The sequence below is a fragment of the Oncorhynchus masou genome, chromosome 13, assembly GCF_036934945.1.
Source record: "Oncorhynchus masou masou isolate Uvic2021 chromosome 13, UVic_Omas_1.1, whole genome shotgun sequence".
Lineage (NCBI taxonomy): Eukaryota > Metazoa > Chordata > Actinopteri > Salmoniformes > Salmonidae > Oncorhynchus > Oncorhynchus masou.
Window position 1 is genome coordinate 26,315,218 of NC_088224.1, and position 12,742 is coordinate 26,327,959.

The 12,742-nt window shown below is 48.1% G+C and overlaps 1 protein-coding gene across 1 annotated transcript in view; it reads left to right on the top strand.

Moving 5' to 3' along the window:
- LOC135552018 (thrombospondin type-1 domain-containing protein 7A-like) overlaps positions 1-12,742 on the top strand; it is a 174,417-nt gene that overhangs the window by 648 nt on the left and 161,027 nt on the right. The gene's annotated exons all lie outside the window — the stretch shown is intronic.

Here is a 12,742-nt window from a genome sequence, read left to right on the forward strand (position 1 = left end):
GTGGACCAACGTTTTCCTTACAGGGATCTGTCCTCTTCAACTGTACTGCTGGTACCTGTGCCTTTTCCATCGTCCCAAATAGCCCTGGTCAAAAGTCATGCACAAAGATTTGTATTTTTGTAGCCTATGTTTTCTTGTTGCTTTTAATTACTGCTTTGGGGAATACAGTTTCGACTCTGACCATTGAATCAAGAGCTTTTGAGAAGAATTGATGCATGTTTTTAGAATGACAAGAAACACAAGTTCTCCCTTGAGCTGGATTTCACACCATGCTGTTTGCAGGAAAGTAAGGAAGTAGAGAAGGCTGCATATGTCAGAGGGTGGTAGTGTGTGAACATATTTACTGCAGAGTCCCTGAGGTGAATCCCTAGCCTGCTCTGGCTGTTGCTGAGGGGAGGACTAGAGGTTGTGGGGCTGTGCTCTGTGCGTTTTCCCATTCACCCCCATTCACTCGGCTCACAGTGGAAGCTGGTACTGCTCCAACCACTACAAACCACGATTGGACACATGTGTTGCATTCTGACATGTGCAGTTGATGAGTTGCTGTACCGGTGTGGTGGTGCAGCCTGTAGCTGTGTGCATATAGGTTCCCTTTTGAACATGTGCGTGAACTGTGAACCTGCATGTTATAAACAAGTGAGCTGCACATTAGAATTTTTTAATTAAATGTTTTTAATTTTACCTTTATTTAACCAGGCAAGTCAGTTAAGAACAAATTCTTATTTTCAGTGACGGCCTGGGAACAGTGGGTTAACTGCCTGTTCAGGGGCAGAACGACAGATTTTTACCTTGTCAGCTCGGGGGTTTGAACTCGCAACCTTCCGGTTACTAGTCCAACACTCTAACCACTAGGCTACCCTGCCGCCGCGACCAATACATGTTCATACATTTTTTATTAGGCTACATATGATTATGAGCAATTGTATAATTGCAATTGCATGATTTTCTGTCTCTGTGTTACAACGGGTAAGGTATCTCTAGTGTTACAGCAGACAGCGCAGAGGCGTTGTCCAAGTGGTTTTGGGCAGTGCTACTCTCTCACCATGAAGTTGAAAACACACTCATTAGATGTCAGCACATGGCCAGAGAGGGGTGCATTACTCATGCATGGGCTAATGAGTGAGGGGGAGAGGAGGGAGAGAATAGGGAGAAATGGGTAAAGGGGGAGTGAATGGTTGGTGAAGGGGGAGTAACAGGGGATGGGGAGGGGATGATTTTGGATTGGAAGAGGGCAGAGAAGGGGGAAGGAGAGAAGGGGAAGGGTGGGATAAGAGGGTATTTGGGGAAGGGGGTGGATGGATGGATGGATGCTGACCCTGTGGAACAGGATGGATCTTTGGGACACACTGGGAAAGATCAATGTTGTATTACACTGCTGTCTCACCAGGAGATCTCTCTCTCTCTCTCTCTCTCTCTCTCTCTCTCTCTCTCTCTCTCTCTCTCTCTCTCATTGCAGTATAGTGAGACTCCACATGGTATGGGATCATTACTGAAAGTAATCAATTGATTTATTTATAAGGCCCTTCGTACATCAGCTGATATCTCAAAGTGCTGTACAGAAACCCAGCCTAAAACCCCAAACAGCAAGCAATGCAGGTGTAGAAGCACGGTGGCTAGGAAAAACTCCCTAGAAAGGCCAAAACCTAGGAAGAAACCTAGAGAGGAACTATGAGGGTCGCCAGTCCTCTTCTGGCTGTGCCGGGTGGAGATTATAACTGAACATGGCCAAGATGTTCAAATGTTCATAAATGACCAGCATGGTCAAATAATAATAATAACAGTAGTTGTCGAGGGTGCAGCAAGTCAGCACCTCAGGAGTAAATGTCAGTTGTGTCACGTTCTGACCTTAATTTTCCTTTGTTTTGTCTTTATTTAGTCTGGTCAGGGTGTGAGTTGGGGTGGGCAGTCTATGTTTTGTGTTACTATGTTTAGGTTTCTGTTTCGGCCTCGTATGGTTCTCAATCAGAGGCAGGTGTTGTTAGTTGTCTCTGATTGAGAATCATACTTAGGTAGCCTGGGTTTCACTGTTGGTTTGTGGGTGTTTGTTTCCGTGTCTGTGTTTGTCACCACACGGGACTGTTTCGGTTTGGTTTTCGTTCATGTTCACATTTATTGTTTTGTAGTTCTTAGTGTTCAGTTTATGTTTTATAATAAACGATATGGACACTTACCACACTGCGTTTCAGACGAAGAGGAGGAAATCTGCCGTTACAGAAACACCCACCAACAGAGGACCAAGCGGTGTGGTAATGGGCAGCAGCAACAGCGGCCGAAGACACAGGACTCATGGACTTGGGAGGAAATTCTAGACGGGAGAGGACCCTGGGCACAGCCAGGGGAATATCGCCGCCCCAAAGCAGAGCTGGAGTGCGGTTGGAAGCCCAAGAGTCAGACCCAAAAATGTCTTGGGGAGGAGCACATGGGGAGTGTGGCGAAGCCAGGTAGGAGACCTGTGCCAACTTCCCGAGCGAGAGGGACCGGGCAGGCACCGTGTTATACTGTGGAAACAGGTGCCATGAAGCCGGCTTTACGCATCTGGTCTCCTGGGCGTCTCCTTGGGCCGGCGTACATGGCACCAGCCTTACCCATGGTGTCTCCGGTTTGCCAGCACAGCCCAGTGTGGCCTATTCCACATCGCCGCACTGGTCGGGATACGGGGAGCCTTCAACCAGGTAAGGTTGGGCAGGCTCGGTGCTCAAGAGCTCCAGTGCGCCTGCACGGTTCGGTCTATCCAGTGCCACCTCCACGTACCAGCCCTCCGGTGGCAGCCCCCCGCACCCGGCTGTCTCTCCATCTTCTGCTTACAGGTGCTTCCTCCTCTTCAGTGCTGCCAGAGCCTTCCTCCTGTCCTGAGTTGCCAGAGTCTCCCGTCTGTCCAGAGCTGCCAGAGTCTCCAGTCTGTCCAGAGCTGCCAGAGTCTCCCGTCTGTCCAGAGCTGCCAGAGTCTCCTGTCTGTCCAGAGCTGCCAGAGTCTCCCGTCTGTCCAGAGCTGCCAGAGTCTCCCGTCTGTCCAGAGCTGCCAGAGTCTCCCGTCTGCCCAGAGCTGCCAGAGTCTCCCGTCTGCCCAGAGCTGCCAGAGTCTCCGTCTGCCCAGAGCTGCCAGAGTCTCCCGTCTGTCCAGAGCTACCGAGTTCCCGTCTGTCCTGAGCTGCTAGAGTCTCCCGTCTGTCCTGAGCTGCAATTGTCTCTCCGTCTTCTGCCTACAGGGTCTCCCGCCTGTCCAGCGCTGCCAGAGCCTTCCTCCTCTCCAGCGCTGCCAGAGTCTCCCGTCTGTCCAGAGCTGCTAGAGTCTCCCGTCTGTCCAGAGCTGCTAGAGTCTCCCGTCTGTCCAGAGCTGCTAGAGTCTTCCGTCTGTCCAGAGCTGCTAGAGTCTTCCATCTGTCCAGAGCTGCTAGAGTCTCCCGTCTGTCCAGAGCTGCTAGAGTCTCCAGTCTGTCCTGAGCTGCTAGAGCCACCAGTCTGTCCTGAGCTGCTAGAGCCGCCAGTCTGTCCTGAGCTGCTAGAGCCGTCAGCCAGCCAGGACCTGCCAGAGCTGTCAGTAAGCCAGGACCTGCCCAAGCCGTCAGTCATCCAGGACCTGCCAGAGCCGCCAGCCAGCCAGGAGCTGTCAGAGCCACCAGCCAGCCAGGAGCTGCCAGAGCCGCCAGCCAGCCAGGAGCTGCCAGAGCCACCCTTCACTCCGGAGCTGCCGGAGTCTCCCGCCTGTCCGGCGCTGCCGGAATCCCCCGTCCATTCGGGACCCATGTCTAGGGTCCCCAGTCCAAGGTCGGTGGCGAGGGTCAACACTTTAAAGAGGCAATGGAGGCGGGCGAAGAGGCGCACTAGAACTATGGTGAACTCTTGAGACGAAGAGGAGGAAATCTGCCGTTACAAGTTGGCTTTTCATTGCTGATCATTAACACGGAACCCAAACCGGCTGATTGCGTGCGCCATCGTGCGCTATCGTGCATAAATTTATTCCATACCCCCACCTCAAACGCGTTCACGACACTCAGGTTAAAATATCAAAACAAACTCTGAACCAATGACATTAATTTGGGGACGGGTTGAAAATCATTAAACATGTATGGCAATTTAACTAGTTAGCTTGCACTTGCTAGCTAACATTAATTTGTCCGATTTAGCTAGCTTGCTGTTGCTAGCTAATTTGTCCTGGGATATAAACATTGAGTTGTTATTTTACCTGAAATGCACAAGGACCTCTACTCCGACAATTAATCCACACATTAAACGGCCAAACAAATCGTTTCTAGTCATCTCTCCTCCTTCCAGGCTTTTTCATCGTTTAACTTATATGGTGATCGCATCTAAACTTTCATTGTATTACAACGACTACCGGCAAAACAGTCCATCTTTCAGTCACCCACGTGGGTATAACCAATGAGGAGATGGCACGTGGGTACCTGCTTCTATAAACCAATGAGGAGATGGGAGAGGCAGGACTTTCAGAGTGATCTGCGTCAGAAATAGGAATGACTTCTATTTTAGCCCTTGGCGTCGCAGACGCTCGTTGACGTGCGCGAGCAGTGTGGGTGCAATAATTGAATAACATGGATTTCTAGATTTATTTTGCGACGCTCGCGCATGCGACGTGTCCGGTCTGGTCAGCATGTAAGAGTATCTCTACCACTCCTGCTGTCTCTAGAGAGTTGAAAACAGCAGGTCTGGGACAGGTAGCACATCCGGTGAACAGGTCAGGATTCCATAGCCGCAGGCAGTACAGTTGAAACTGGAGCAGCAGCACGGCCAGGTGGACTGGGGACAGCAAGGAGTCATCATGCCAGGCAGCCCTGAGGCATGGTCCTAGGGCTCAGGTCCTCCGAGAGAAAGAGAGAATTAGAGAGAGCATACTTCAATTCACACAGGACTTCGGATAAGACAGGAGAAGTACTCCAGATATAACAAACTGACCCTAGACCCTCGACACATAAACTACTGCAGCATAAATATTGGAGGCTGAGACAGGAGGGGTCAGGAGACGCTGTGGCCCCATCCGATGATACCCCCAGACAGGGCCAAACAGGAAGGATATAACCCCACCCACTTTGCCAAAGCACAGCCCCCACACGACTAGAGGGATATCTTCAACCACCAACTTACCATCCTGAGACAAGGCCGAGTATCGCCCACAAATATCTCCGCCACGGCACAACCCAAGGGGAGGCACAGACTTTAAAAAACTGCTTTCTCTTAATCATGCCACCGGTTGGTATAACCAGAGTGTTTCATATCTGAGCCACATGTTTATTTTTGACTCATGACCTTATTGTTTGCTGTTTCCCACTGGCCTGCAGAAATCCCATGCCATTGCCCCCCTCTCGCTTTCTTTTCCTTCCATTCTCTTTTCTCTCTTTCTGACGATTTCCTTTTCTCTCTATCTTTTGCCTCTCTCCTTCACCCTCACCACCATGCTTGTTAAAGGCCCTTCACCCTCTCCACCATGCTTTTTAAAGGCCCTTCACCCTCTCCACCATGCTTGTTAAAGGCCCTTCACCCTCTCCACCATGCTTGTTAAAGGCCCTTCACCCTCTCCACCATGCTTGTTAAAGGCCCTTCACCCTCTCCACCATGCTTGTTAAAGGCCCTTCACCCTCTCCACCTTGCCTGTCAAAGTCCCTTCACCCTCTCCACCATGCTTGTTAAAGGCCCTTCACCCTCTCCACCATGCTTGTTAAAGGCCCTTCACCCTCTCCACCATGCTTGTTATAGGCCCTTCACCCTCTCCACCATGCTTGTTAAAGGCATACAGGACAGAGTAGGAGATTAAGGATAGCAAAAGGAAGTGAGGGAGGGAGGGAACAGCTTGGTGGTGGACCTATCTCGATACCAACCATGTCTATTAACAAACTAGCACCATACAACGGCATGCTAGTTTAGAATGCTTGTCTGGATGGTTGTGTCAAAATACCAAAATACACTGCATTTCTCGGTAGGAGAGTTTTCATGCTGGCCTTCACTACCTTTTTAATTAATTGTGTTACAATGCTGAAATGCACAGCATGTTTTTCATATTGGCCCGTATTATATCAGTGTACAGTGTGCTATTGTTTGAAGAGTTCTGTCCCTTCACAGTATGTTAACAGTCTGTATATGATGCTAGTTTTGCTTGCTTGTGTGGATGGATGTGGCAGCATTCAGAAATGCGATGGATTTCTATGGGGGAGGTTTTTATATTGGCTGTCTGCTGTAGAGTAGCTGTCGACAGTGTGTTATTCTTTTTGAGGTTGTTGAGAGACCTGCGTTAATGTGGCATGTTGATGAGGTATCCAGGGTCTGCCTGCTGACCTGTTCTGCCCCTCACGTACAACACAACAACACCGTTTTCTCCAAACTCAGCACATCTGTCTGGCCGTGTGGGTTTGTGTGCGTATCACTATCTAGCTGTCAGTTTGGGGAAGTAGCTAAGAACAGAGGTTAGATTGTGACTTTAGACTATGGAGGCGTATCTGGACCAAACCTAATTCGTAAAGAAAAGGATGGGGATCGAGTCATATTCCTCATTGATTTTTCTCTCAGTGACAAGATATAGATGTACAGTATATCTCTGTGCTGCAGACCTACGGATATACTGTTGTTAGACGGCATGGAGGAGAGATGTGTTGGGAAGAGGATAGAATTCCCATATTTCCCAGAGGCGGAAGATATTCATGTGGATGATATGTTAAAGGAAAGGATGGGGGAAGGGGGGATGAGTGCAGTATTCCTGGCGTTCCCGTGGAGTGGGGAGACATCAAAGGAGAAGGAAAACTCCCAATGACTGTGTGAATTCGATGAGAGATTTTGAGAATTTATTCCATCTAATTAGTGCAACCAAGCTGCAAAGGCAGACAATTTGACACCAATATGAAACAAACACTCTCTCTGCAAGTGCTTAGCATATGTTATATTAGTCAGCCGTACAGTGTGTCTTTCTTGCCTTGTGTTCCATGTTTGCCTTAGCCCTTTGGGGTCTATCATTTCATTGTTATGACCCTGCGTTTGGGATATTACTTCCTACCTCCTGTTTTGCACATGCCTGGGGTGCGACCCAATAATCTCTCCTTCTTCCTGAAGTGTGCACTCGTTCACAACTCCCACAAATGTAAAAGCATGAATTGATGTTTTCATGGGCTAGAGGGAGTTTCCATACCAGTCAATTCTTTTCAAATCCATGATGGGAAGTGAAGAGTGAACATTTAAGGAGAAAGAAGAGATAATTGGGATTGAGCCCTGGTATTAATTGACAGGGTAGTTCCCTAGCTGTTTGGTCCTCTTTGGGGCTTTAGACAGACCGTAGTAAATGGAGGCTGTTCTATTGAATCCTACACAGCTTCTGCCCACAACAGGCCATCACCACTTCATCCTCAGAGATGGACAGTTGGTCATTCTATTGTCCCCAGTGTGGCAGGGCTAAGGCTTCTGTGACAGATGCTGTACTGTCTTCTGTCCACAGAGAAACCAATAGAAGGCCCTTTACCTCTGTCCTTTGTTCCTCCTTCTCCTCCTCTTCTACCTCCTCCTCCTCTTCCTCTCCTCCTCCTCCCCCAATAGAACAACTGCATATAGTGCCTATCCCCACCCCCTCACACATGCACAGATGCACAAACGCATGTGCGCACACACACACACACACACACACACACACACACACACACACACACACACACACACACACACACACACACACACACACACACACACACACACACACACACACACACACACACACACACAGTCCTCTCTCTGAGGCCTGACCCCTGACCTCTGAGCTAGGAGTGGTCTTGTGAGGGCATCACTAAGAAAGGGGGGCCGGGATGCTGCAGGCTCTACGGGGCAAGTGTCAAGTAATTAATTCAAGCTATTCCACTTGGTTAGTAGTCTGTTCGTGCACCGTGTGTGTGTTTGTGTGAGTGTGATCGTGCATGAGTGCATGTATAATTACAGGTCTACAGAAAGCCTGTTGAAGAGTTACCCTTTGCTCTCGACCCATCCTTGTGTACCATTGTGTACCAAGCAGCCGAAGATTTACGGGAAGGTCGCATCTCTCAAAAGAAAACAAATGGACGTTCACAAATGATTAAAAGCCGTTTGTTCTTCACAATTACACTCAAACATCATATTGTATTGTGCAGAAGAGCTGGAGGAGCATTATGCTATCAGGGCGTAGATGGAGGGGGAAATGTATGCGTCCCCAATGGCACCATCTTCCCTATGTAGTGCACTACTTTTAATGCACTATATAGGGAATAGGTTGTCATTTAGGGCACAGACCCTCACTTGTGATCTCCCTAGGATTCATCAAGTGCCAAATTGCTGCTAGTCTTTTTGCGGGTTTAGCAGAAGAGGGCCCAGCTGTTCAGTTGCAGCATGGCTGCTCGCCCCAGGTGGAGGAGTGACACACAGCACGCACACACACATGGACACAGACAATTTGGCATACAGACCCTCCTCTAAACTCAACAGCTTTTGTCTTGGTCTCCCCTTTCCTCTGTCTCAGTTTGTTTCTGTCTCTGTCACTCGTTCTCTCTCTCTTTCAAAGCTGAGCGTCCTTCTGCTTTCTAAGTGTAGCCATCTGCTCCTCTGGCGTTGCGGTTAGCAGGCTTTAATTTCTCTTTCTCTCCTGACAACCGAGGAAGAATTCCTAATCAGTCGTTTTGAATATTCACACCAGTAGACAGAAGGAGAAAGACAGTGTGACAGTGAGATTCGACTTACACCCACCTCCTGTCTCCTTATCCATTTCATTCTGTCTGTCTCTCTCTTTCTTTTGGTATTTCTAGTTTTCTCTCTAACACACACACACACACATAGGCCTATAGAGAGAGAGATTCAAAGACACACTTGCAGCCATGCATGCACAAACCTAACACACACACACATCCGCTCCATCCTTTCCAATCCCAGAGTGCAGTGCGGTGCCTCATTACTCCATGTTGGTGTGTGTGCGTACTAGACGTTGGGGTTATTGTGTGTGTGGAGCTGTCACCAGTCCACCTACAGACTCTAGACAGGGGGAGGCTGAGTAATAACAGTAGTAGATTTGGTTTGATCCTGCTGTTACTGCTAGCTGTGGCTGCAGTGTGTGTGTGTGACAGGGGGCTGGGCCAGGGCCAGTTTAACCCGACATCACATCAGTCGCCCATAGCACAGTCTCTGTCAGCCTGCAATGGGAGCTGGGAAATTACAAGCTGTAGCCATTATAGAGGTGGGGTCTCGGGGATGAAGACATGCAAATGAACACATTGAAGGGAAAGAGAAATGCCTGCACACTGTTGTATGTACTCTAATAACAAAAAGCAATAAACAACATTGTTGTTGCCACCGTTGTTGCAACCTCTCTTTCGTATCGTCCGAGGTCCCTAAAGATTGGAAAGCTGCTGCGGTCATCCCCCTCTTCAAAGGGGTTGACACTCTAGACCCAAACTGTTATAGACCTATATCCATCCTGCCCTGCCTCTCTAAAGTCTTCGAAAGCCAAGTTAACAAACAGACCACTGACCATTTTGAATCGCACCGTATCTTCTCCGCTGTGCAATCCAGTTTCAGAGCTGGTCACGGGTGCACCTCAGCCATGCTCAAGGTACTAAACGATATCATAACCGCCATCGATAAAAGACGGTCCTGCGCAGCCGAATTCATCGACCTGGCCAAGGCTTTCGACTCTGTCAATCACCACATTCTTATCGGCAGACTCAATAGCCTTGGTTTCTCATATGACTGCCTTCGCCTGGTTCACCAACTACTTCTCAGATAGAGTTCAGTGTGTCAAATCGGAGTGCCTGTTGTCTGGACCTCTGGCAGTCTCTATGCGGGTACCACAGGGTTCAATTCTTGGGCCGAGTCTTTTCTCTGTATATATCAATGATGTCACTCTTGCTGCTGGTGATTCCCTGATCCACCTCTACGCAGACGACACCATTCTGTATACATCTGTCCCTTCTTTGGACACTGTGTTAACTAACCTCCAAACGAGCTTCAATGCCATACAACACTCTTTCCGTGGCCTCCAACTGCTCTTAAATGCTAGTAAAAACCAAATGCATGCTTTTTTACCCTGGATGGTTCTGACCTAGAATATGTGGACAACTACAAATACCTAGGTGTCTGGCTAGACTGTAAACTCTCTTTCCAGACTCATACTTAACATCTCAAATCCAAAATCAAATCTAGAATCAGCTTTCTATTTCGCAACAAAGCCTCCTTCACTCACGGCGCCAAACTTACCCTAGTAAAGCTGACTACCCTACCGATAATGGACTTCGGCGATGTCATCTACAAAATAGCTTCCAATACTCTACTCAGCAAACTGGATGCAGTGTATCACAGTGCCATCCGTTTTGTTACCAACGCCCCTTATACTACCCACCACTGCGACCTGTATGCTCTAGTCGGCTGGCCCTCGCTACATATTCGTCACCAAACCCACTGGCTCCAGGTCATCTATAAGTCTATGTTAGGTAAAGCTCTGCCTTATCTCAGCTCTCTGGTCACGATAACAACACCCACCCGTAGTACACACTCCAGCAGGAATATCTCACTGATCATCCCCAAAGTCATAACCTCCTTTGGCCGCCATTCTTTCCAGTTCTCTGCTGCCACTGACTGGAACGAATTGCAAAAATCACTGAAGCTGGAGACTTATATTTCCCTCACTAACTTTAAACATCAGCTATCTGAGCAGCTAAGCGATCGCTGCAGCTGTACATAGTCCATCTGTAAATAGCCCACCCAATCTACCTACTTCATCCCCATATTGTTTTAATTTGCTTTTCTGCTCTTTTGCACACCAGTATTTCTACTTGCACATCATCATCTGCTCATTTATCACTCCAGTGTTAATATGCTAAATTGTAATTACTTCACTACTATGACCTTACCTCCTCACGCCATTTGCACACACTGTATATAGACTTTCTTTATTTCTATTGCGTTATTGACTGTACGTTTGTTTATTCCATGTGTAACCCTGTGTTGTTGTTTGTGTCGCACTGCTTTGCTTTACCTTGGCCAGGTCACAGTTGTAAATGATAACTTTTTCTCAACTAGCCTACCTGGTTAAATAAAAAAAATAAAAAAATAAACATGAGTGTATGTCATAGTTTATTTATGTTCCCTGTGACATATTTAGTACCCTACACTGTGTATGCTACTTCTGAATAAGATAACAAACTGTAAAACAGACAATATGTTGACTATTAATGGGCTCCTTCCAAATAGGCCTGTGTGTCTGCGTGTTGGACAGGACAGCCGTGACTGTTGTCCTACTGTACATCTGTGGTCCACTGCTAACACGCTTACCATGCTTAGTACCGTAGGAACCATCCCTCTTCCTTCCTAAATGTTCCTGGGACAAATCAGTTCGGTCCTGACCGCTCACGTTCCCTCCAGGGGCTGGTTAGCCGATTCCTCTCATCACTGAGCTTAGCTAGGGAAACTGCCTTAAACCAACACCTGAGCAACCCACCTCCGCTCACCATGTTCACCCCTCAGAGGCTAGCTAGCTAGGTAGCGCTCCTCTCTCTGTTCTCTAAAGGCTAGCTATAGGTAGCTAACTAGCACCCCTGTCTCTGAGTTCTGATCTCACAGTCTAGGTAGATTTGACAGGCTAGCTAGCGCTCACTCCTCTCTTAGTACTGTACTCCCAGAGGCTAGCTAGCTGATAAGCGCTCACCTTTGGGTGAACCCTGCTTTGACGTATGATCATAGAGCTGAGCCCTGTAGTTATGTACACAATCCCACTGCTCTCTAATGCATCTTATCTCTTCCCTGTGCTACATACACGCATGGCGCATACGCTGGGCTGAGAGGAGAGGAAAGGATGTCTGTAATGAATGAGTCATCTTCAGAGGGTAGATGGGTGGCAGGAAGAGTCTGCTACAGTAGGTGGAGAGGATACTGCAGAACTGCCTGCGGTAGCTCTGTAGTACCAGCATTAGTACACCTACACACACATCCACACACACGCACATGCACACACGCACACACACACACACACACACACACACACACACACACACACACACACACACACACACACACACACACACACACACACACACACACACACATACATACACACAGTAGATCGTTTCTTGGCCAGAGGAGTGTGTGTGTTGTGTGATATAAATAGCAGAGAAGCTAACACAGGCAATAGGCCCACCTCTGGCAGTCAGGGCTATGCAGCAGGATGAATAACAGAGAGGGAGAAATAGAGAGCAACTTGCAGAGGAAGGGGAAGACAGAGGGTGAGAGGGTTAGATTGAGAGATAGAGATAGATAGATATATATATTGATTGAGAGACAGAGAGAGGGATAGGTAGAGAGGTAGATGGGTTGAAGCCAGGGAATATAGGCCATATTTACATAAGGCATGAGGAACTGACAGGAGGTAAACAGTCTGTCCTGTGTTTATATCATCATCCACACTGGTTTCCACTGTGTCAGCAAACATCCCACAAACCCCTTTAAATGCCCCTTAAACACATTCTAAGCCACTTATTACTACATTATTCGTTCCTCTCTGGAAATACAGCCCAGGTGCCAGACACCTCCAACTTTGCAAATCCCTAAGGAAGTCCTCCAAGTCACAACATGGCTGGTAGTGGAAGTGGTGGGAAAGTTGGATCATGGTCAAAGAGACAAACTTCCTCTTTAATAAATGATACACCCAACGCCTCAGAGGTCTGAGAGGAAGGACATGGAATGTTCTTTATACGTTACCTGTTTTACGAATGAGAGATTAAACCGAGGTCCTCGGTGCATT